The sequence below is a fragment of the Medicago truncatula genome, chromosome 5 (assembly GCF_003473485.1).
Source record: "Medicago truncatula cultivar Jemalong A17 chromosome 5, MtrunA17r5.0-ANR, whole genome shotgun sequence".
NCBI classification, from domain to species: Eukaryota; Viridiplantae; Streptophyta; class Magnoliopsida; order Fabales; family Fabaceae; genus Medicago; species Medicago truncatula.
In genome coordinates, this window is record NC_053046.1 from 22,982,809 (window position 1) to 23,003,555 (window position 20,747).

The 20,747-nt window shown below is 35.2% G+C and overlaps 1 long non-coding RNA gene and 1 pseudogene across 1 annotated transcript; one reads left to right on the forward strand and one right to left on the reverse strand.

Annotated features, from left to right (window-relative positions):
- LOC120580652 (uncharacterized) overlaps positions 1-20,747 on the forward strand; it is a 94,786-nt pseudogene that overhangs the window by 35,793 nt on the left and 38,246 nt on the right.
- On the reverse strand, positions 1,226-4,266 carry LOC25480629 (uncharacterized). The gene is made up of 3 exons (XR_003008428.2): positions 3,920-4,266; positions 2,671-3,563; positions 1,226-1,665 (listed from the first exon to the last, which is right to left on the reverse strand). It is a non-coding gene; the product is annotated as an uncharacterized lncRNA (long non-coding RNA).

Below are 20,747 nucleotides of genomic sequence, written 5' to 3' on the forward strand. Positions count from 1 at the left end.
TTATATATTAAGCTAAGCTAAATTTCATTACTCAATATGTATTTATTTCAACTAATGCAATTGGAAATGTTTCAAATTAGATTTTGCTGCAATAATAGTCTCCCTAACGCTCTTCAATTGTTCGTCTACAACTAGCATTAGATTCACTTGTTTAACAATGGTCCGAGAAAGAACATGAGAGATCCATTGGTCATAATCGACCATTTATATTCTTTACAATGGAACAGTTGGGAAAGCTCTTCACTTTGCATGATCATGATGCACTTCAAAGTTTCACTATAGCTATAACTCTTACTTTTGCATAATCTTGATATATAGTTCAAAGGTTCAACAAGTTCTTGATATTGAATTTTAGACTCTCAAATTGTGTTTCCTAACTTGCTAATGTCTTTGTTTGTTGATTATAACATAGAAGAGGCATGGCACAAGTGAAGTTAGAACTTCTCCGAAGAAACAAAAAGAGCGGAGGAATCTGAGTAGGCAGAGTTCCATGATACAGCTTGAGCTTCGCGATGTGAAATACCAGGTGAATCCATCCGACTTGATAGAAAAATTGAAGTACCATTGCCTTCTCTTGCTTAACAAAATATGAGGTAGATTATGCTTAGAATAGTATTAATTTCGAGAGCATTAATTATTTAACAACTACAATTCTCGACATCATACGATTCAATAAGGTGATCCAAATCATGTAAGATTTACAATTTTCAGAGTTTAAAGCAAGATCGATAGTATGTATTCAATATTTTTTATTTATTTTTAAAAACAACTTTTTACCATGTTTTCATTTTTAGCTATTAACCTACAATTAAATGATTCTTAGGCAAGCATTACTACCATCGCTATTTTTGAACTCAATTTTACGAATAACACCCCCTTTGAACCAGAGAACTCTTCAATTGTTCTTTCGTAAGAGATCTAATGGTGATGTCTCTTTTAGGGCTATATGGAAACTTAATTCACTTTCTGTAGGAACAAAAAATCTTTGATAATCAATCAAATCATTTTTTATATAAATGATTGAACCAATTGAGTATTTTAGAGTTGTTAGTGAACAAACTTCTTTAAATAGTTAGTTGTAAATCTGAATTTTTAATCTGAGTGTGACCTTTCTTAAAAAAAAAAACTAATTTAATATAGGCATAGCAATGGGTGGAGGTGGAAATGGATTTCACCTTTCCCATCTCCATCTTTCCCCCTTTTAAAAGGTGAAAAAGATATAAAATTAAAAAAAAAAATTAAGTTGGTTTAATTATAAATAGTCATTGTGGTGCATCATGTTGGGCTTTTTTACAAGACATTTATTTAAAAATGCAATCACTTGTAAAACCCACCATCAACCACAACAATGAGTTCTTTGCTTATTGTTCATGTCAGTAATATTTATTTTGATTTTGAAAGCAAAACGAGTAGGTTTCGTACTCTAACCAAAGGGTTTGCAATATCATGAGTATTTTCTCAATTCATTCTGCATTCAAAGTGATCTTGCTGAGATTTCATCTGCTTCTCCATTGTTTGGTCATGTTCGTGCTGATTGAGCTTTTGATTTTTCCGAGGTTTCGTTTCACTGAGGTATATCTCAGCAATGTGTATCACCATTGTGTTGCTTTTTCGCAGTAAGGATCTAAACTGAAGCCATATAATACAACAAAAATGTTGCATAAACTGCAAAGAAAAATTGAAGACATGTTAGGGCTGCATAAAATTTTAAAAAACCAAAACGATCAGTCAAACTTGCTTCAAGGTTTGTCTGTGTAGATAATGAATGGTTAAATATCTTTCATTCTTTGTAGTTTTATTGACATTTTTGCTTCGATTTTTAAAGATAATGAATAGTTAGTTAAAAAAATTCAATTAGACCTTCTTTTTTTTTTTTTTTTTATGAATTTTGGCATTTTATGAAGTAGAGTCAAAAGGATTAACTAGATAACATCATTGAAATGCTGCGTCCGTATTGAATTTTGGCATATTATGAATAGGAGAGTCAAAAGGATTAACTGGATAACATCATTGAAATTGAATTTTTATTTCTGTTTTTGTCTTGCTGCACCTGTATTGAATTTATGGCATCCGATTAAGAAGTTTGCCAATTGTTTCTATGGTCCCTATAAGCTGGTCAGAAGGATAGGTGAAGTAAATTTTGAATTTGGTTAAAGTCAAAAGAGGCGACTTTTATGTATAGCTATCATGACTGGTGGATGAAACCGCTCCATTGTATGGCCGTCCACTTGTAATTTTGTTTGTTTGTTTCTTTCGTTGGTGCTTTGCTATGGCTCACATCGTTTCTTTGTAAATACTCTTAATTGGTTATTCTCTTTTGCACGCCTTGTGCGGGAATAACTGATGCAGTTTTATATACATCATTTTCGTTTGTTTAAAAAAAAAATAAAAAAAAATTTGAATTTGGTTTTGGGACTACCTTGGTGCTATGTATGTGCTAGATTGACGAATGTATGAGGCATGAAAAGTATGTTCAAGTAAGTATTTAGTTTGCAGTAGATTTATTACCCTTTCAATATTCTAGCATAAATCACGTTCCCAACATTTCTCAAGGAATAAGCATAACTAAATGCTCCAAACATTAATTACATAAGTAATCTATTGAAATATATGTATAAATAAAAAAATTTGAAAATGTTATTTGAAGGGAGTGGAAGTTGTAGATCTTACATGATTTGGATCATCTGGAGGAAGGGCATATGTTGAAACCTCATACATGATATATCACCTTTTTGAATCGTATCATATGATACCGAGAACTGTAGTAGCTAAATAATGCTCTCAAAATTAATACTCTTCTGAGCATAATCTACCTCATATCATCTTGCTGGAATAAAGTCTAACGATATTTTCTTAAGCAAGAGAAAGGAATCATACTTTAATACTTTTAGCAGGTCATGCGCACCCTTGGCCCCGTCGGATGCTTGGATTCACTCGGTATTACACATTGCAAAACTCAATCCGTATCATGGAACTTTCCCTACTCAGATTCCTCCGCTCTTTTCTTCAGCATACGAGGATCAATCTCCGACCCTGACTGTTCTGGATAACCGTGTGTTGTGCTCCGAGATCACAGTTAATTGAGGAAGTTAGAAATCAAAGGTAATGGGAAAGAGAGTAAAACTAATACTACTAACATTGCAACATCATCAAACATTGCTAAATGCCCCACATCGAATGTTTGTACACAAAATAAAGGAAGATATACCTATAAATTAAAATAAAGGTGTATACCTTTTTACAACTAAAGACGGTCCAACATCAAATGGACAAAGACATAAAGTTCGAATCTGAATATGATTAAAAAATCAAGGCTTCTCGGTCTTAATACGCTTAATCAACTCGAGTGCTTTGGATGAACCATCTTTTGCGACCTTATCACCATCGATGGGACGCTTAGAAACCGTAACATCACGTTTATCTGAGCATCAACGTCACCACCATCACTCATAACTACAATGTCTTGCACCAAACAACCTATCCCATGTACGCTCGCAGCAGGAGGTTCATCTATCCTATCTACGCTCCCAGCAGTAGGTTCATCCAAGTTTTTTCATCAAATCCTGAAAGAGAGAACATTTCTACCTTAGCTTATAAGTCAGTTATAGCATAACGTCACTTAACACAATCAATACATTAAGAGGCAACATTGAAAAACCAATTCAGCATACAAAATCAACTAAACGATCAATCATAGTAGCACCAGTACCCAAAAATAATATTCAGTGAACCATGAAATATACTAACCCAATAGAGAAAACGGGAACATGCAGAATTAATCGTAATAACTTTCACTAAAATAAGATTTCTTACCAACTAACTAATGATTTCTTACCAAACCTCAACACAGAGAAACACGGCGCCGGCGATAGGTAATAAAGAACACAGATCAAAAACGAACTGAAGCAAGCAACAATACCTGAGATCTATGAAGAAAACCCAGGTCAACGAAGCAAACCCCAAATCGCAAAGTTGAACATCATCAGTAAAACGAATTTGGCATGAATCTAATCTCAATCATTGCAAAGCAGCGAAGACAAATAAAAAGCCCTTTGAGTAATATGAATTGAAGGTTAATTGCTTTTATCAGTAGCTTCCTACTGCTGAATTATTCTTTTACGTTTTTACAAAGCAGGAAAAGAGAAACCAAAATTAGTCCCACGCCGACGAAAAGGTGCGGAATGAACTTATTTATAAATTACGAAATATCACACATTTTCAGGGTTGAACATGAGTCATATAAACATAAACATGAACTGAACATGTATTGTTATTATGACATTTCTTCACCCACTTTTTATTTAGCCGTTTTTAAGGTTTTTTTTTTTTGTCTTAATCGCTCTTTTCGTCCTTAAGTTATTATTTGATATAGCTTTGGTTTTAAGTAAAAAAAGATTGTTTAGATACTTTATCTTTATCTCTGTTACATGTTTTGGTCTCTTCCGTTAGTTTTAATAAAAAAACATCAACTACTATTCACTTGTCATTTTGACATTGGCTGAAAAATTTAATTTATTTTCTTCATCTTCTCCACTTAAATTCTTCATCTTCTTCCCCCATTTTCTGGAAAATAAGAACAACACCAACAACACTTTCCTGAAAAAGAAAAAGAAAAAGAAAAAAAGAACAACACCAACAACAAGAACAAACAATAACAACAACTCAATTAGCAGCAACAACAACAAAGAATAAAAAACAAATCTTCAAACAAAATCAAATCATCTTCAATACCTTCATTCATATTCAAACCTAAAATATAAAACATTTAAAAACTCAAATTCATCATCTCAAAAACACTAACAACACTCAATCTACCTCATAAAAAATTGGAAATCGGTGCCGCTCTTCAACCTTGGATTCAATCTGGGTTTTTATTGCTGGATTTTTTCAACTGCTAGTTGTAGTTGTTGTGGATGTTTTGAAGATTTTGGTTGATTTTTCCATTGTTATTGAATCTGGAAAATAAATAAAATAGGAAATAGATATGAAGGTTTTGGTTGATTTGCTTTAGGGAGATTGAGAAATTGAGTTGTTTAGATTGAAAGAGATGTTTATGAATGAAAAAATTGGTTATTGATTAAGTTATGAAATTGATTATGTTTATAGATTTGTTGAAGATGATGAAAACGAAAAAAAATCTGGATTGGTGTGTTGTTGATGATGAAGATCATGAAGAAGAGGATGGAAGGAGAAGGAAGAAGATGAATAATAAAAACCCTAACGTCTTTTTGAATTTTTTAACGGAAGGGACCAAAACAGGTAACAGAGATAAAAATAAAGTACTCAAACAATCTTTTTTCAGGTTTGAATGGAAGTCATATAAACATTTATTGTTACTATGGTATTCTTTAAATCTTTTTATTTAATCGTTTTTTAGTTTTTTTTTTTTTTTTTATAAAAATGAACGATATTCATTCATTCAAATTAATAAAGTACATCGATATAATACAATTTTAAAGTAGGTAAAAACAAAAAGGATAAATCTGCGAACAAACTCGAAGCTTCCATATTAATAGTAAAAAACAGATGATCAGTAAACATGCCTACAAATATTCAAGCCACCGAAATACTCATGTTTCTGGATCTGTAACGTTGATGACACAAAAGTCGTTGATTGAATCTGCACTTGATCAAAACTAATCTTACAACCAGAATCAAATACACACTGCACTAAGAACAGAAATTAAAAACACAACACACAAAGACGGGAAATCAAAATAAATAAAACCGTGCTAGATGATAAAATCACAAAGGTGGGAGGTGGACCGATATCTCAGTACAAACAATTCGGCAAACTTCCTTTGAGATGATACTATTGTGAACAAATCGAGCCGTTGACGGTGTAAGAACCTGGCACAAGGTAGCAACTGATGCCTCCTGAGGGTAAAGCCCATTGTTGATAAAAGGTATGAAAGAAGTCGCCATTTGTGAACCGGCACAGAGTGTCATTCCATTGGTATGCTTCAGCAGTCATGCTTTTTGTTTTATTTTTCTTTGAAAATCCCTAACTTTTGCCTGGACCGCCCTTTTGGGTTTTTAGTCCACCGGGACGCTCTCCATTGCCTAAGCCGCCTTTTTCAGGTTTTCAACTTAGCGAGCTTTGATTTTTTGCATTTCTTTTTCTTTTTGTATTTTTCGACTGTGACAACATCTTGCTCAAAGTAGAGGTCCTCTCCATACTGCTTAGCCATGTTCCTCTTTCGGAATGTAACTGCTCTCGAGGCGGATGCTGATGTACACTTCACCTACCCACGAGTTCAAAGAGAGTGTGTTTGTTGTTCACACTTTTCAAAAGATGTAAAACAAGTTTTGTATTTTGAAAATCTTTGCTTTAAGTATTGCCATAAAAAATAGAAGAAATTATGCAAATAGAATAAATGAGAGTTTCAAATAAATGGGCACAGGCTCAAATTTGATGAATTGAGTGGTGACCTACCAAGGGCATGGCTCCACGAATCTTTGAAAAATTTGGAAAATGGTAAATGTATGCGATGGTACATTGAAAACAATAATCGCTATTCTCCCTAACAACTTTGAATGCCCCTGTTCCGAGTCTTTGATCTGCAGATGCTTCATATCAAAGGTCTTTTGATAGCTGGATGCCCCAAGTGGATTGTGCCCGACCGGATGCAGTTACTTTGTCTTTTGATCCTTAACTTTTGCATAGATTGCCCTTTCGGGTTTTTAATCTATCAGGATAATTATTTTTGTTCATGTCTCTAATTTTTGCCTGAACCGCCCTTTCGGGTTTTCAGTCCACCGAGACGCTCATTTTTGCCTGAGCCGCCTTTTCAGGTTTGCGACTTATCGAGCTTTTATTTTTTGACAAAGTATTACTTGACTGCATCGGCTTTCATAAGACGTGCGAGTTTGTCACCATCCGTAGTTTTAAAAATCATTGCACACGAGCCTTCATAGTTAGGTGTCCACTTGCCCCTGGAGTCTGGTTGGAATGATAGTACCTTTTTGGGCACAAAGTCTCTTTCTTGAATTTCACGGGGACGAACCTTCTTGTTGGAAGTTTGTTTCAACCTCTTTTGACATGGTTGTACAAGGTCGTCAAGCATTTTAAGTTCAATCAAGCTTGGACTTCGGCAGAACTCCTATTGTTGGGACTTCGACCTCCACAGGAAGCACGACCTTCATGTTATATACTTGAGGGAAGGTGGGAGGTTGACTCTGTTGAAATGTGTACTGAAGCACGATATCCGAGCAAAGAGAATGGTAACACCTCGAGCCAGTCTTTGTAAGCGATTGTCATCTTCTGGACTATCTTTATGATTTTTGTTTGTAGTTTTGACGGCTTATGATGCCCCAGTATGTGAGAGTCTTGTCGGGAGTCTCTTCCTTCTCTTCTTCGGCTTCGGATACAAGGAACTCAAAGTTGGAAGAGATTTCATGGTTAATGTGTTCAACGGGTTTATTAATGCATGATTTGATTATTGATTTTGACATGTAAGTACAAGTTATGATTATGCAGATATTTGAGAACGATTAAAGAAGAATTTTTTTGGTTTTTTGTATTACCATTTTTCCAGAAAAAGCACAAAATGAAAACAAAGTCGGGATCAAAACGACCTTTTTATTAATGATGACAATTCTTAAAGAAAAAAGCTCTACAAAAGTTCACTTTCATCTCGGGCGGGACGAAAGAATGTTCTTTTGAAAAGCGAAAAGCAACAAACAAACATTTTTTGAACAAAAAGTAGCGGGAGGAACGTCAACAACGACCCAATTACGGCTAACCACTTCATGTGTCGCAATACTAGCGAATATAACCCAGCAGTGGATTATCTTGCGCGTCTGAACTTAACCTTCGAAAAGCAACATGTTAGCTTCAATCAGCTTCTGGACTTCAATCTTCAAAGAGAAACAGTGTTCGATGTCATGGCCGGGTGCTCCTTGATGGAAGGCACATGAGAGGTCAGCTTGATACCATACTGGCAACTCGTTAGGCACCGGAGGAGGCGTTCTGGTCTTGACAAGGTTCTTCTCGAGCAATATGGGAAGTAGCTTCACATATGTCATTGGGATTGGGTCAAATTGCATCCTTGGATCCTGTTGTTGAGGCTGCTGTTGATGTTGGCGTTCGGGCCCTTGCTGGAAATGCAGCTGATTTTTGCGAAGCTACCAATGAAAGCCACCATAGTACTCAGTCTCTCTAACTCGGCCTGGAGTGTTGTTACCTCTTCACGAATGCTCGTGGATTTCTTGTTCAAACTGATATGTTCTTTCTTTTTGTTTGCACGAGTGTTGTAGGTGCGAGTTGGCTTTGGACGAGGATAGTCGGGACACTTTGGAGATGGATTGACCTTTAGTAGAAAGACACAGTGTAAGACTCTGACTTGAAATTATGAATGCAAATGATGCATGCTATGCTTATGCAAAAATAGAGACATTTTTTTTTGAAGGACTTGTCAAAGTAATTGTAAACTTGATAAGAAACATTGTTTTATTTGAAAATTGTGAAGATGTTGCAATTGGTTCCCTTTTCAAAAGTAAGAACGAAACCAAGGAAAAAATTTCTTAACAAAAGCTAAAGCTTAGTTAAGATTTTTGAAGTTGTATTTCTTGGTGTTCCTTCTTACAAGGACCATATCTTTGATGTTTACAAGAACTTATCTAAGTCCTTCGATATTAGTGAGAGAAAAAAGTTTTTATGAATGAATGCATGTATGCATGTTTATGCTAAAGAACATGGAATGCATGGTGAGGTTAAGTCCACAATGTTGGAGTCAAGGGTAACAACGCCATTTGGTAAGGACTATGGTTTCAAATTGCACTTGTAACAAAGGTTCTACCAAGTTCCCAAAGTCTTTAACCACTTCCGAACATTTATCGGGTGACGGGAGTACTCCCATTCCAATTAACATCCGTCGGAAAGTCTCGTTTGGGTGTAGTATCGCGTATCAACTAATTCAAGAGTACTCTCGATTAGCCACCGCACTACGTCCTAAAAGGCCAGGATGGGTTAAAGGTGACTAAAGGTCCTCAACTTCAATGGTCCCTTGAAAATAGCATGTCAAACATGAGTACTCACGTTGACAACATATACTTCCAAGATCCCTCCGTTGAGTGGGGTTATCACATGTGCCAATACCGAAGAGTACTCTTGGCATGGAACTATGATTATACCACCGTCCTATCTTAAATCTCTCTCAAGCTCGGGTGTAGAGCTTATCTCGCCACTCACATTAAGAAAAAGAGGAAGAAGAAGGGAGCACATATATACACGTATTTCCATCCTTTATTTTTTTGTTTTTGTTTTAAGCAAGTTATAGCACAAAGAATTAAATAAAGCCAAGTTAGGCTCAACCCTCTTAGGGGGTTCCCCAGTGAAGTCGCCATTTCTGTCGCGTCATTTTTCGGAGATCAAGGCTATTTGATTAGCTTTTGACTCACTAATTATTTCACGACTGAACATTTAATTTTTTAAGAAAAAGGGGAAAAAAGTTCAAACTACCCCATTTTAAAAAGATTTAGGGTTCGGGGGTTAGTTACATAAAGGGAAGGTATTAGCACCCTTCATGTCCGTAGTACTCTACGGGAACCTCTTGATTTTTATTTAATTTTTGTGCTATAACTTGCTTGCTATTTTGAAAAAGAAGTTAATGTGATGATTAAAAGAAAAAGAAAGTGAGACCTAATTATCTACATTTTTTATTGATTTGAAAGGACATGGTCCTCTACCTACGTACCCGTGAGGGATCAAAACCTCGTAGTTCGGGGTAGAAATTGACGTTTGATTGGTTTGGTGTTTTTTATTTGTTTTGAAAAAGGTTTTAAATTGAAAAGCCAAGTGGCAAATGAGTATTTGTTTGTGTTTTTTAATATTGAAAAAAGAGACTTAAAGTAAAGTTAAATTAATTGAAGTTTGATTAAGAAAAGAAAATAAAAATGCGGTCACTTGATTTGGATCAAGGTTTATTATGAAAATATTTTTGTGATTTTGATTATTTGCATGTTTTTTGTTGTTTTTTTTTGGAATATTAAATAAAAATTAAACTAACGGAGCAATAAAAATAAAAGCGCATGGATTTTTGTAGTGACGTTGGATCACCACAAAATCCCTAATCTAATTTTTTTTTTTTGCATTTTTGGATATATATAAGGCGGTAAAGAAATAAAAGGACACACACACCCACACACTTTTCTCATTTATATTTACATTGGACCTAAATACATTCTAATTGCTGGAAAATAAATAACAATAATTAAAATGCTAAAAAGAAATAAAATGCAAGAAAATAAAAGAAATGGACAACCGAAGGGACAAAAATTAACGAAGTGACTTTTCCGAAGGGACAGAATAAAGAGGGAGAAGAAAAGAATAGCTCGTCAACACAAGCTAAAGAGGGAGAAGAGATAAAAGTTCTTTGACAACTCAAGAGAAATTTTGTTGTGTGAAACTGTGTGGAATGAGGGCTCTATTTATAGGTGAGGAGGTTGATGAAAAATGGAAAATTGGTTTAATGGAAATGATGGACAATTATGGTGAATTTTGAAAAAGGAATGTTAAAGTTGACACTTGACTTGAAATTTTTTTTAGACCTTGTACATTTTATTTTGGATCTATTGACACTTTGTTTTTTTTTTACACTAATTAATTAAAAAGAAATAAAATAAAAATAAAATAAATCTAATACGAAATAAAATAAAAACAAATTAAACTAAATTATTTAAAGAAAAATAAAATTAAAAGATGGAAAATAAAAATTATTAAATATAAAAAAAAGTAACTAATCTTAAAATTAAAATTAATAAAAGATGGAAAGAAAATAAAAAGAGAAAAGAGGGTCCGACTCGGAATCAAAAAATGAGGTATTTTAAAATACCTCCCTGCCAAATTTTTTTACTGAAAAATCAGAGATCGATCAGAGTCGAGTGACATGTGTCAGCGGGGCCTTAGGTCAAAAATTGGGGCCTTAGGTCAAAAAACCGTTCTGCTTGAAAATGTTGCTCTTCGTATGAGTAACTTGCAGGTAATCAAGAGTAGGTTGCTGGTGTGTGTTATACCCTGATTTTGGACCTAAAAATACTCATTCAAATTTCTTTTTTTAACACTGATATTTGTCAATTCGCTGTTGTTTTACTCTGAATCTTTACTCTCTTTTCATCTGCATATTTTATTGTCTCTGTCTCAAAGTACGTTCAAGCTCGATTTTCTTGCATAAAACTATTCAAAGTGTCTTTTCTTGCATTATAAGTCATTTAAGAGCTCTTTGAAACATCACATTACTTTTTCTTGCATTTTATTTCAAAAATCATACAAAAGGGTATTTCGGTCATTTCCTGCAGTGGAACCTATTTTAGTCCCTGTGTTTGCCTCTGAGTCTTTTCAACTTGTCTGTACAAATCATTGTTGAGTCTTTGTTTAAAAATCATTTCAAAAATTGCATTTGAGTCAGTTTGGGTCAGTTTAGTCCCTAGGGGCATTTTGGTCTTTTCCTGTCAAAATTTCGGCAGGGAGGTATTTTAAAATACCTCATGTCAGTAACTGGTTCATTTTAGTCCTTTTGTTGATTTTATTTTTTGTTTCACTTTACGTTTTGTTCAATTTACCAATTTTAATTCAATTTTATTTTAATTACATTCTGGTCCCTCAAATAGTTTCCAGAATTGCATTTTATTCCAAAAATTCTTAAATTTACTTTTTAGTCCTTTTTTTATATATTGCAGTTTAGTCCTCAATTTCACTTTTTTGCAGAAAGGTCCTTAAAGCACAAATTGCCCAAGGCCGAGCCAAATCAAGTTCATAACAGGTGTCACCATTTCATTGGTCAAGATCACAAGTGGCAGGTTATAAATAGCCAAGTGTCAGAGTCAAGCCATAGAATACACGCCACATCACAAACAAAAATCAGATTCTCTCTCTCCATTCAATTAGATCGAAACCCAGAAAATCATCAAGAACACAGAGAAAAATCACAAACCCTAATTCACAAATTCATCAAAATTCATCCAAATTCAACCGTTTTTCTTGGATTTTCTTACGGTTCTCAGTGATTCATCACTGAATCATCATCATTGAACCATTCCCTTCGCAATTCCAGTGCGAATTCATCACCATCAGGGACGAACTCAAGCACGATCACGAAGGATCTGAGAAGAAGAGGGAAAGAAGATGAAGATCTAAACCGGTGAAGAAGAAGAAGCAAGAACACCGATTTATTTTCGGATTCAAGAACGAAATCAACAACATCATCAAATCGAAGATCTCTGATTCGAAATTTTCCAGAAAATCACAAGTAAACTCAAACCTCATCCCTTCCTTCTCAAGAACATATCAGAGACGAATCGATGTAGATCCTTGAGGTTTTAAAAAGTTTCTTTCAAAAAATTTCAAAAACCTAAAATTATTTTCAAAACCGTAAACAATTTCTCCGATCTACATCAATTCAAAGCTTGCATGCCAATTCTAATATCAGATTTGTGTTTAGATTGAAGAGACGAGTGATTTAGGTTTAGTTTGGGTGAGATCTGGAAATTTAGGTCATCGGAATCTGGAGTTCTCGCCGGAGAAGATGAAGATTCCGGCGGACCTTTGAAGGTTCCGGCCGATCTTCATCCTCTCCGGCCGTTTCCTGCAAAAACCGGCGAGGAGGGAAGAGAGAAGAGAGAGAGAGCGTGCAAGTTAGAGAGAGAAAGAAGGAAAGGAAATGAATTGGACCGGAGTCCGTGTCCTTATATAGGCGCTTAGACCGGTCCGGTTCGCCTTCCTTCATTCTGAGCCCTTAGATCTAGGTCTTAGCTTCCTGGATCAATCTGATGGTCCCTGTGCATCCGGATTTTTGTGAGATTGGGTTGGGCCTATTTCCTGTACGTTTTTGCTTTTTCTTGCTATTTACACCCTGTTTTCTTGCTGATTGAACCCCTACTTGCTCAATTTTTTCTCTCAAAAATTCTAGAAAAATTCCTATTGTTTTTTAATTCATTTTTGATATTTTTTATGATGCTTTTCACATGTTAAAAAGTGATAAAAAATATAGATGTCGTTTTCTTGTTTAATTTGTTCTTTTTGACCTAAATTTTGTGAATTTCTTGCCATATTTTTCTTCATAAGTTTTGGCACATGTTATGAACAATTAGTATGCAATTTTATGATAAATGTGATGTTGATTTTATGACTGTGCTACTGTTTTGGTATGATTTGTGTGTTTCTTGCATGTTAAGCAACTTTTCTTCTCAATATGTCTTGGTTATTTTCACCATTTCTTCACCATTTTATTTCATATTCAATTGATTACTTTTTCCTATCACTCATGTTATATTTTTTCATCTTGTTTTGCTAACATTGTTGACTCATCTCATAGCATCTCACCTCATCATTCTCATTTCTATTAGAATAGGTTTTATTTCTTGCAATTTTTCCTTTTTTTGTATTTCCAATGGTTATGTAATATTTTAGGCTAGTTTAAATTCATCTTTTAAAATTCTTGCAAGACCATAGCATGTATTTAGGACTCGATGTAAAGGACTATGGACACTATAAGTGATGTACACCGACACGAGCACCGACACATGCACACACCCCACATGGATATTCTAGATGCATGATTAGGGAATGTATGTTTAGATGTATGCTTAGGTTTTACAACGCTTAGACAAAAATCATTTTCCCAAAAAAAATGTGAATAACCTCACTTGAAAACCTTTTTTCCAAATTAGGAGTCAAAACTCCTCATTTTTCCTTTTATTTCCTTAAGTAAAAATCTTAATGAATTTTAATCATACTTAGACTCTATTTTGCAAAAAGTAACTAATTCCACCTCACATTTTCCAAATCTCATGCCCTTGAGGCCTCTCATCTCCATTCTTCAAAATTCCTTTTTCAAACCTAAAATCAACCAACAAAAACAAAAACAATTTTCGAGAATGAACTACGTTTGGTTTTGATCCCTTAAAAGGGTACGTAGGCAATGAGTTAAAACTCCTCCAAGCCAAGTAAAATAAAATCTCAATCATCTTCTCTCCCCCATTCTTCACTCAAATAAAACTTCTTTTTTAATAAGTAGGCAATAAAAATAAAGCGTAGAAAGAAACTTAGGAGAACGGTTCTTATGGAATACCATAATCGTTCCGGGTGCTTAACACCTTCCCGTAGCGAAAACGACCCCCGAACTTAGACTCTAAGGGTTTTTCTCAATTTTGCCCTTCCCAAGGAAAAATAGAGAACATCAAAGATTGAAAGGTTCAAGCCTAATTAATGACTTGACACCCGAAAATCGCGATAACAGTGTGCTGTCGTGAGTGGCCTTGCCTCACTGAGTCTTAGGTTGCTCTGATACGTAACGGGAGGGGATCTTTAGTGGCTATTTCTCTTTCCTTTACGTATATGATATGTTTTCATGTTGTTTAACTGAATTTATGAGATGACTTTAAAGAGGCCTGCGTGCCAAGACTTTATTAATGATGATGAACTTATCCGCTGCGAGTATTTGAAATAACTATGTTGAAAGATAATTTGTTAATTATCTCATTTATGATTTTAAGAAGTGTAATATCCCGTTTCATGGTGTTTTACTCTGATAGTTGAAATGAAATTTTTATATTGGAAAAATGGGGTGTTACATTTGGCACCCTGCAAACCAGCTCACGGCATCACAAAATCGTGTCACGATGCCAAATTCGTGTCACGATTTCTCTGTTCTTTCAGACCACAAATTTGAAGCCAAATCTCAACAAATAATATTGGCTTTTTTGATAAAATTAAATAAACAATATGTAGGAGAGAATGCTTTGGAAAAACTGTGTTGCATTTTAGCCAACATTTCTTATTACACTTTTAAGGTTTCTGTCTGTATTAAATTTAAAATGTTTCCAGTTTTCACAAATTCGTAGAGTCAACTCATTAAAATCGATCTACATAATAGATTTGAAACATCAAACAAAAAGACTCAAAAGTAATCTACAAAGTAAGACGTGCAAAGTTGTTGTCTTACTCAAATAACATGACAATTTTGCATATTTGAGTAAAGACAAACATGTAGTAGTTGATTAGGAAAATTGTACCACAAAACGTTGTTCTTTCTTTATTGAATAAAATTACATACCAAGATTTTTAGAATTGAAAACAGTAAAAACATTAAGGGTGGTTTGGTTTGCAAAACAGCAAGTACTTGATAGAACAGTACAACACAAGGCAGAACAGCAAAGGACAAATTTTTTATGGCATTGAGTAATTTTTTGTTTTATACGATTTTTGAGGGGACAAAATGCTATTTTGGTATTTTAGACAACTTGTACGTGAGACAAAAAGTTGTGCTGTGGTTTGGTGAGGGACAAAAATATGAGTTTTTGTCCTGTCCCTTGCCTCCAGTTTGTCCTGTACCTGAAACAGTTTTACAAATCAAACACTGGAAACTAAAGTTGTTATGTCCTGTCCTTGATTTTTTAGCAAATCAAACGCACCCAAAACATGTAAGTATTCAGTTCTCGAAGTGAAATCTCCAAAAGTATCATTCCAACTTCGATGAAATTCATTGTCAATTATATAGTGGAAAGTACAAAAGAAAAATGTATCACCTACCTCAGCACACTGTTCTTTAATATTGTGTTTCAACTTTTCTCCTCGAGGTCTCAGCTTCGATTCTCCAAAAACTTTGCTCACCACCACCATATTATTTGAAGCAGTTGCGAATAGATCAACGGAGAAGCAAGCCTTTTAATCTTTACTTTTTCAGTTAAATGATCAATTGGTGCATTAGAAATCGACGTCGTGTTAACATTCTTATTCAAATTTTATTCTTGTTTACCCATTCAAGAGATTCGACCCGATATCCTCCCATAATATTCTTTTTGTTGTGACCAATCATCATGCAATTGTTTAACAATCCGGCTCAAAGTAAATTGATTCCTTATCTATCACATCTTCAACTATACAAGCATCTTGAGCCAGCCCATAACCTAAATTATACACCATTTCAATTTAATTTATAGCTATTTGCCATCAATTAATATATCTTCTACCACATGAATATCTTCCAAACAAGTCGTTGAAATAAGGATGCTAGCATAATCCATGTGTTATACCCTGATTTTGGACCTAAAAATACTCGTTCAAATTTCTTTTCTACCACTGATAATTGTCAATTTACTGTTGTTTTACTTTGAATCTTCACTTTATTTTCATCTGCATATTTTACTGTCTCTGTCTCAAGGTATTTTCAAATCATGGTTTTGCCTGTGTTTTTCTTGCATAGGATCATTCCAAAGTGTCTTTCTTACATTACAAGTCATTTGAAAACTCTCTGAATCATTGCATTGCTTTTCCTGCATGTTATTTCAAAAATCATACAAAAGGGGTATTTTGGTCATATCCTGCAGTGGAACCCATTTTAGTCCCTGTGTTTGTCTCTGAGTCTTTTCAGCTTGTTTTACAAATTATCGTTGAGTCTTTGTTTAAAAACCATTTCAAAATTGTGTCTGAGTCAGCTTAGTCCCTAGGGGCATTTTAGTCTTTTTCCGTCCAAAATTCGACAGAGAGGTATTTTAAAATACCTCATTGTTGTAATTGGTTCGTTTTAGTCCTTTGTTGGTTTTATTTTAGGTTTCACTTTACTTTTTTTTTCCAATTTACCAATTTTAATTTTATTTTTAATTGCATTCTGGTCCCTCAAGCAAGTTTCCAGAATTGCACTTTAGTCCAAAGCTTTTTAAATTTGCATTTTAGTCCATTATTATTAATTGCAGTTTAGTCCTCAATTTTACATTTTTTGCTGAAAGGTCCTTAGGTCACAACAAGTCCAAGGCCGAGCCTTTTTTCATACATGTCCAGGTGTCACCATTTCATTGGATCTCAAGTACAAGTGGCAGCTTATAAATAGTGCACAATGTCAGAGAAATCCACACAGTGACCCATTCAACCAGTGCCACATCACAAACACGTGAAAAACTTTTCTCTCTTGGCAGTTAGGATCAAAACAGAAAATACACCAAGAACAATTCACAAACCCTAACTTTCAGAACCAAATTTCATCAACAAATTCACCGAAATCGCATCAGTTCTCAGAGATTCATGGATGAATCTTCATCACTGAACTGAAGTCCCTGCAATTCCAGGCGCGAATTCCTCACCGGAGGTGAGAAACTCAAGCACCGATCACAGGGAGAAGAAGAAGAAAAGGAAAAGAGTTTCAAACCGGCGAAGAAGATGAAGAAAGTGAACCGGTGAAGACACCGATTTATTTTCGGTTTCCAAGCAAAATCAACAAAACAGAGCCAAGAATCAAGTTTTTCTAAGAATCTCGTGAAATCTCCGATTAAAAACTCAGGTAAAACTCAAACTTCATCTTTCTTTCTCAAGAACAGTAACAAAGACGAAACTATGTAGATCTGTAGGAGTTTAAACGGTTACATTCAAAAAGTTGAAAAAACTTAAAAATAATTTTCAAAACTGTATGAAAATTCTAGATCTACGTTGTCTCAAGCTTTGTTTGTGAAAATCAGTGTTAGATTCGTGTTTAGGGTTTAGAGGCGAGTAGAAAGACGTAAAAATTTTGAAGTTCTGGTGAGGTTAGAGGTTGCCGGAAACTGGAGATCTCACCGGAGAAGATGAAGATTCCGGCCAGATCTTCATCTTCCCCGGCCGTTCGTTCATGAGTCCGGCGGAGGAAGTCAGAGAGAGATGAGAGAAGTGAGAAGTTAGAGAGAGAAAGGAGAATAGCAAATGAAATAAACCGGTGCTCCCCTCCTTGTATAGGCCAGTGAACCGGACCGGTCCAAGACCAGTCCATTTCCCTTCAATCCTGGCCGTTTGATCCCCTGGATCAATCCTGTGGTTCCTGTGCGTCCGGACCCCTTAGGTTTGGGCTTGGGCCTGTTCCCTTTGGTTTAGCTGCGTTTTTGCTGTTTTCTTGCTATTCACACCTTGTTTTCTTGCTGTTTGAACCACTGTTCGTTCTAATTTTCTCGTAAAAATTCCTAAAAAAAAATTCTATGTGTTTCTTGATACATTTTTGACTTTTTTGTGATGTTTTACATGTTATAAAATTGATAAAAATTATATGTGTTGCTTTCTTGATTACTTTTTCTCTTTAGTTGAATTTCATGCAATTTCTCGTTTTTCCGTTCGTGATATCTTGATCTATGGTATGAATGTCCGATGTGCAATTTCATGATGAGAATGTCGCTGTTTGTGTGTGTGTTTCGCTGTTTTCGACATGATTTGTTAATTTCTTGCCTTGCAACTATTGCATTTCTCTTTGTATTGTGGTTATCGTCGTTATTTTACCGTTTATCCTATATTCCTTTGTTTGCTCTCCTTGCCATATTTTCATGCCTTATTTTACTAACCATTTTTGTTCTATGTCTCATCCATTTTATAGCATTTCATCATTTCACTCCTATTCATTCTTATGTTAAGTGAACATGTAATAGTTCTAGGTAGTTTAATTTCCTTTTAATTTCTTGCAAGACCATAGCATGTAAACTAGGGCAAAGTGTAAAGGACAATGGATTCTCTATAATGATGTACCCCGACACGAGCACCGACACGCACACACGTTGTATGTTTACCGCTTAGATGTATGTTTAGGAAACGCAATACTTAGAAAAAATATCATTTTCCCGGAAATAACTCCATAACTCAAACTTTTTTTTCTCTAATAAACCTTGGAGTCAACACTCCGTTGTATTTTCCTTTATTTTCTTAATCAAAACTTCAATGAATCTTAATTTCTACTTAGACACTCTTTCTTTAATAATTGAACCAACCATTCACTATTGTCTCGTGTCATGCCTTTACGGCCTCCTTCTCTTCTTCAAAACCATTTGCAAAACTTAAAATCAATCAAACACACAAAAACAATTTTTTGAGAGAGAACTACATGGAATTTTGATCCCTTAAAAGGGTATGTAGGCAAGAGGTCAAAACCTCTCCAAGTCCAATAAAATAAAATCTCAAACATTTTCCTCCCTCCGTTCTTAAACTAAATAAATTTTCTTTTCCATAAATAAGCATAAAAATAAAGCGTAGTCATAAACTTAGGAAAATGGTTCCTATAGAATACTATAGTCGTTCCGGATGCTTAACACCTTTCCGTAACGAAAACGACCCCCGAACTTAGAGTTTCAAAGGGTTTTCTCAATTTTCCCCTTCCCAAGAGAAAATAGAGAATATCAAAGATTGAAAGGTTCAAGCCTAATTAATGACTTGACACCCCAAAATCCAGATAACAGAATGGCGACTTCACTGGGGATATTTTAAGCGGGTCACACCTAGTTTTCCGTAGTTTATGTTTACGCTTTATTTTATTGCTTACATATGTGAATATTTGCTTATTTTCGTGTAACGTGTGGGGTGAGAATATCAAAAGTCCTACACCCGGGCTGAGTGAACTTAAGAATAGGTAGAGATATAATCGATAATTCAATCCGGGGGTTGCCTCGTGTATTGGGTTATGCGATCAATCTCACATAGCTGAGGCATTTTGGAGGTGATGTTGTCGGCGTGTGTTGTCATGCTTAGGCACTTTGCTTTCAATTGTTCGACGATGCTATGGACCGTAGTTACCAAACCCATCCTTGGCCTTTTTAGGGCGTAGTGTGGTGGCTAAACCGAGTGTTGTCTCGAGTTTTAGTCGTCACGCGATACTACACTCAAACTAGACCTTCTTGCGAATAAACATGGAACGGACGTTGTCCCGTGCTACCATGATATGCGTAGGAGAGGTTGCAGTTTGGGAACTTCATTAGAACCTTGGTTACTACTATCCTAAGCCCTAGTTTCACCGGACGCCGTGCCCACCCGTGGCTCCTCGACCTTGAAACTCAACCCACCATGTTTTCTCTGTAACTGAAAAACAATCATGCATACATGCATTCATGCATAAAACTTTTCCATGCATTCGTCGAAGGGTTTAAACAAATTAAAATTTTGTAAATAATCGCAGGTATGAAGAAGACTAAGTCCTACAAATTCAAGGAAGTGGATTTGGTTAGCTTAAGGGAGTTGGCACTCAAGGTTAAAAGTCCAACCGATTTCCGACTCCGATATGGTGGTTTGCTTAGCATTCTCCGGACCAATGTTGAAGAGAAGTTGGTACACATGAAGTAGATAAAATAGTCACAAGGAAGGGGGGGGGGGGTTTGAATTGTGACCCTTTAAAAATTATCCTGAAACTTAAAAATGATTCTCAAGTTGTTTACTTGGAATTATGTTAACTTTCTGACTTCAGAATGTTCTGAAGTTCATAAACAAAATTGTTTAATAAAGTATAAGTGTAAGTGTGTGTTGTGTATACTGTAAATAAAAGAGTATAGAGAAGAAAGAAAGAACACACAAAGAGTTATAGTGGTTCACCCAATGTGGGCTAGTCCACTCCCCACAATCCTGTGAGAGTTTCCACTAAGATGCTTGAGATAACCTCTCAAGTCCTGCACCTTACAATCTTGTTCACCTGAACAATTACAATCCTGTATTCTCTAAGCCTCAGCAGGCTTGCACCTTCTTGCTAAGTTAACCACTTAGACTTTTACAACCTTTGCTCAACCTAACACTTTAGGACCTCTAAAAGCTAGATGAGACTTTGTTACAATTTGTATGGAAGTTGGGTGTTTGTGAAACAAACAGTGGAGGAAGAAGAAAAGGTTATCCTACAGATAACAAGAGTATTGATTTGCACTAAGTTGATGAAAGACTTAGAGATTGATCAATTTCAGTTTGCAAAAGCTTCAAACAAAATCAGAGTTGTTTTCTTGTATGCTTTGCAATGGTGCAAGTTTTGCTAAGGCCAAGCCCTCTATTT